This window comes from Adelges cooleyi, unplaced genomic scaffold, assembly GCF_023614345.1.
Source record: "Adelges cooleyi isolate 19-005CV unplaced genomic scaffold, UGA_ACOO_1.1 ACOO_flye_CR_arks_rails_tigmint_CR_PRNA_30, whole genome shotgun sequence".
In the NCBI taxonomy this organism is placed as follows: Eukaryota; Metazoa; Arthropoda; class Insecta; order Hemiptera; family Adelgidae; genus Adelges; species Adelges cooleyi.
In genome coordinates, this window is record NW_026095971.1 from 3,683,777 (window position 1) to 3,689,964 (window position 6,188).

Sequence of the window (6,188 nt, forward strand, 5' to 3'; positions counted from 1 at the left end):
AATTTCCGCAGAAAACAAGGTAAAAAGGATTTGGAGGAAGGTTTCGATTTTAAATATAATATAAATTATACTAATTGAACTGAATCGGAAAAAAAATCAAAGACATTTTTGTACGTCGATTTACAATCCATTCGTCGTTCAAATAATTTATTAATTTAACAATACAAAATATAATCATGTACAAAACCATATTGTGGACAACATTTTGTAGATTAAATCCGGCAAAATCTTTAGTTTTTATAACGGATAAATTTTCCAAAGTATGAAACACAAAACTCAAAAGTTCAATGTGTATTATAATGCGTTTTGTTATTCTTGACGAGTTTACGTTCACGTTGTTTACTTATCAATCATGCACAAAATACATACGCGCACTGCCTCGGACTTCGACAGCTGTAATAATATCACTGGCCGCAGCCGGGTTCGGTTGAAGTGGATTTTTATTTTGCTACATTATTATCAACAACAGATTTTGCGCAGGGGCTTTCATATAAAATACATATTTACTTCTTTGAACCTTTTGGTGAAAATAGCACATTCAATAATCGCGCCAGGAAAATAAATAGACAGCTAAGGTACAAGTACTAACACGAAACCCCTTGAAATTTATTTTATGGCATTTTAGTCCATTTTTATAAAATAATTATTAACATAAAAAAATCAACATTGTTTAGCATGCAATTAAGTTTTATGCATAATGTATTATTTAATTATATTTTCGTCGTAGCTCATCTTGAAACTAATCAGATCTTTTTTGTTACCTGTTGCAGAAAATCGGAATATCTAAGATGTTCCGTTTGGATGTCATAAAATCACCGGTCTCCACCACTAGCTATTGTATTTATCTAAATAATTTGGTTACTTTATTTATTATGATTATCTCAAATATAATAGGTTTTAAAACAAAACGGCATGCGTAGGTAATTCTCCAAATTCGTTAATAAAATGTAATTCTCGTCTTACATTACAGCTGTAAATATATTTTCGTACATTAATTTGCATAATTAAGTATATTTTTTTATTTGAATCCGTCATTTTAACCCTTTAAAAAACTACAAATAACTTGTTAGCTATAATGAAAAAGCCTTTTATAAAATTTAAAATGTACAATAATTAGTTTTATTTACCTAACATTTCATTTGACTTTAATTTTGACTGTGTATTTATTTCTTTAGCAATTATTAAAAAACGGGACAAGCCCACGATAACAAGGTATTATAAGTATATTAATGATATTTACATTACTAAGAAATTTAAAATATAATTTATAAGATGCTTACAAGAAATACAGAATTACTGAATATTAAACAAGAGATCAAGATTTGCGGGAAATGGGGGCACTTAAGGAAACAATATATTAAGAGATACAATATAATATAATAAGAGAGATGCGGATATAAAAAGTGGAAATTTTAAAAATTATAACGGTCAGTAGAGTAAGGGAATGTAGAAAGTGTAAAAAACAATAGATCTATTATACTTAATCATTAAACATTTGTTTGTATGCTGTGTTCCAACTGATGTATAAAAACTACCATATGAGTTGAGCATGAAAGGCAAACAAACACAATTTAATAGGATTAACGTACCATTTATTACATTATATTTATATGCAATATTTACACTGATTAGCACTGATTTATAAATTATACTCTTAAAATATTGATGTAGTGGTTTATTGGTCATTTAATGTGGAATACATTATGCATAACTTGCCAAAATACATCTATCAGCTATCTAACGGGTTACTCGAAAAACTATGTAATAACATCGGATGTTTAATATAGTTGTAATGGCTATATTATTTTAGGTACTATTATATTTCAAAAATGTTCCATGAACGCTTTAATTTATTACAATTTGATAAAATAATTATTATTTGTAATGGTAATCAAATAAATAATTTCTATTTTAACAGGTACAAATGGCGTTGATGTATAATAGTTGACCATACAATAATAAAATTGTTAAAATTACTATATCGGTTTAGTATATCCATAAAATAGTAATAGTGTTTACATATTATAATAAAAATATAGTCCAAACGCAAATGAAAAACAAAAAAAGGCTATAACAAATCGACTTGGCCCACCAGGGACCGATCACCAATATATGTTTTAACTGGGATGCAAGAAAAATTAGTTTCCACTGTCGGGCAGACCATTTTGTATGTCTGCACTCACTTTTTCATTCCACAGAACCACAAGGGTGTCGAGGAACGAAATAAACAAGAATGTCATGTGTTCGAAACAGGTGACAAGTCGTCTCTCAAAGCTGACCCCTTATAAAAAAAAAATAAAGAAATGGTTAAAGGGTGGATGGAAATGTTTAAAACTTTCCTTTTGTCACTCCTACATATTGTTCACTGGAATAGTAGTATTTTTATTCGTTTCTCGATTTACTTCATATACCTAGTGTGTAACAACTACGATAAATACGCATGCATTTATACTATTATAGAAACTATTTTGTCAGCAGCACACACTTCTCATAATACCACAATGATTTTTTATTTACCATTATACTTATTTGACATTAAGTTAACAAGATTTTTCTTCTGAACACGTTAGCTGCATGGGTAATGCCGGTGGTCCCAGTTTAAGTAGCTTCTAAATAATAGAACTGTGAAGAGGTAAACGAACGTCTTACCGCACTCATAAGAACACATTGAAAGAACAATAATTTTCAATTTACTCCCCATATAGTTTTATACAAATTTTGGCACTGTACTTTTAAGTTATTTACATCCGTTAATCCGTAACTTTCCATGACTAACCCAGAAATTATTATATATTAATTATTTTTAATATTTAAAAATTGGCCCTTGTAAAATTAACGGTAAACATATTAATAATAATCCATAAAAAGTTGTAGTAAACTGATGTAAAATCATTGAAAATATGACGAAATACAATTAGGTTTTTTTTTAAATTTCTTTGGGGATACAAACAATTTATGCAAATTAACTTAAATCAAATGTGTTATGTTTAAAATGGGGTCTAAGCCCCACTTTATTAAATAACAAAATATATTGAACCGCTAACTTTGTTTTGTTTTCTCCCTCCGGCTGCATGTTCTATGCTTCTTGGACTATGTCAAAATCAAAATTCAATTGACTCCAATGACAATATTGTTATTATTACTATAAATTCGCTCTCATGGTTCGCGGAATGACTGGAGCTGTATAAAAATAACAATCGATGAGCTTATGTTGCTACAAACAACAATTTATACTATATAACCTGTGTGTCTACAGTGTGTTTGCGTTGTAGTGCGTTTTTATTGTTATTATCGGCGTTTTCGATTTGCGAACGATTTTCACGGACAAATAAAACCATCGCCATTCTCATATAAGTATCATCTATACGTGTACACGTATATGATACAAGCACATAGGTGGGCACGGCCGCTGTAACACGATATCTACCTACAGTTTTCAATTATTCGGTTTTTTTTTTTTAATTTAACAAATTTAACTCTATCGACAACTTTATATTATTGCCGATTAATTATTTACCAGCTATTTAATCCGCGAACAAGCATATATTACGTTTTAACATGTGATGAAAAAAGTATTCACACCGGTCTGGGGCGAGCGAGTGGTATAAAAAATGCACTTTGTCCTCGCAGACAATTTATTGTAAACATATCTACAGACGGACTGGATACATAATAAAAAAAACCCATCGTTTTTTAATACTTGATAAGGCTTCATTGGTGACATTTCAAAAATCAAATTGAGTGCCAAGCGGTTCTTAGCATTTTAAAATGTTACTTCAATAGTAATAATTGCTGATTGAGATCAATATTTTCAACTTACTTAAACTGGTGGGATAGATGATGTCAGACAACGCTTAACGAGATAGATATTTCCAAGACAGGTACATTAAAAAAAAGGTATATTAAGTAGCTGCTATTTTTGTAGATTTATAAAAAGTGGATACTTAAAATGTCATTTTTTTTTATACAACATCTTTACAATTTTGTATAAAACGCGTGACGGATGTTAGGATGAGTCATCAATTTCCAATAAGTTATTATAATATGTTTTACTTAACAAGAAATGCGTTTAGACATTTTGATGGATATACGATCACTCACTCGACTATAATATAACAAACAAAAAACTCAACTTGAACGATAACGTTTTAATGATATGGTAATTTGCTGAGCAACTCGGCTGATATAACGGCTGCCATTTACTGCAGATGTGTTAAAAAGTCTTTTTTTCGACTCGTTAGTGTAAGTTTTTATTTTTAACTCGGCAAGTCACTCACCATTTAAATATATTTGTGTGTATACTGTTGACATTATACGCGGTACTAGAATTCTATAATTTTGTGTATTTAGTGTGTTTATCAGACTTGTTTTATATGAATTTTATATACAGTTTAACAGTGTAGCGTTTACCTGAAAGTTCAGTTGTAAAACAAATAAAATAACAAGCACGAGTTTTATAACATATTCTTGGAACATGTTTTTTTTTTTTAAAAGTGATTTTTTAGTGGTGAAAAGTTTTCTAGATTTTCTAGATAACAGACCTTGTTGAGTACACAATGTTGGCTCATTGGCCGTGGAGTGTGTTCACTGTTTATTTTTTTACCGCATAGGCGAAACAACAATATTTTTTCGCAGCGCTTTACCCAAGACGCGGTCGGCGTAATTCGTTCGGTCTGGTTTTTATTACATAGTATTATATTATAATATCTGCAGACATCTGTCTGCCGGTCTTACCCACACCGGACCTTAATGGGTCCGTTAACAGTATTGTTAATTGCTCTAGACGGTTGTATTTAAAAACGCCAGCGCAATCGCCATCGTATACGTTGTTATATTATTATTATATGTATAATAAACAAATAGTGCACAGTAATATGATGTATTAAAAGCGAACCAGAGAGCAATGGAACCGCGTTTGCTAAGCCCAGAAAGGGGTGGAAAAAAATATTAAGTGCAAACGTCGTTTGAATAATTATTATACGGAAAGTGTGATATATTAGCGAGTCCCCCGCTGAAAACTTGACGCTTTTACTCGACAATCATAAATCCTTATCACGTAGTCGCCGGTGGTTGCGGTGGATATAACCGACGTCGCTTTACAAAACCAAAAATCGTGAGTATTTTTGACAAAAACTACTCTTGATCCTATTAAATTCGGCGTTATAGCGCCAGAATATTTGCATTTATTTTTGTATACTATAATGGTCACGCGAATTCGATACGTGTTGAAAATAATGCTCGCTTGTCGAGCACAATGAAATATTCATTAGTTTGGAATGTGCTAAAAGCCTTTGCTGCGGTGTTTTGGAACGGAGAATAAAAAATGAAATCCTTCTTTTGACTAGATCCGGACAAATGACAGTTTCACGAGAGCAACGGTTATTATTACGGCTAGAGCTTGTCTCTTTGAAGAGTCCCCGTTATTTTTAAAACCTCTCCGGAATGTAAACGGTGCAGGATTTTCGAACTTACATTTTATTTGACATAAAAAAGTAAACTAATTTTCAAATAAACCATCATGTAATCAATTAGTCGAGAATTAATGGAATATCTTAATATAATCAAGAATGTTAAAAATTAAAAGAATTTTTAGCGAGAAGAGCATTTTATGTTGATCCAACATACTATAGAAATAATATTTCACCAGTTTGTTGTGAAATACCATTTAAAATTCGTTAAGATTTATAACGACAAAAAGGATTGGAAAATAAAACTGATACATGATTTTGTTTTATCAAATTTCGGTAAAATAATGATAATGATAATATAATATAATAATAAGATAATATAATAATATTGTACATTATTTAAAAGAAAAGGATGTTTATTAATTAATGGATTTGGAAATTTAACATATTAAAATAAATTGCAATTTATTCAAACTGGAGTACCAAAAAAAAAAAAAAAAATCAGTTAAATTTAATTATTTCTTCATGACTAAAGATTTGAAATTTTACACATTTTTAACAGTGGATTTATTTTATATTACTTAAAATGTTTTTTCTATCGATAAATTTAATTTAATTTCCTGTATTGAATTAAAAAAATCCTTAAAAGAAATTTAATATTAAACAACTCAGAGAGATTGACCAATCAATTTATAAAAAAAAACATCGAATAAACATTTACAAGAATTTAATTAAATTTAACATAGGAAAGATACGTTTTATATTGAATTTTTAATAAGA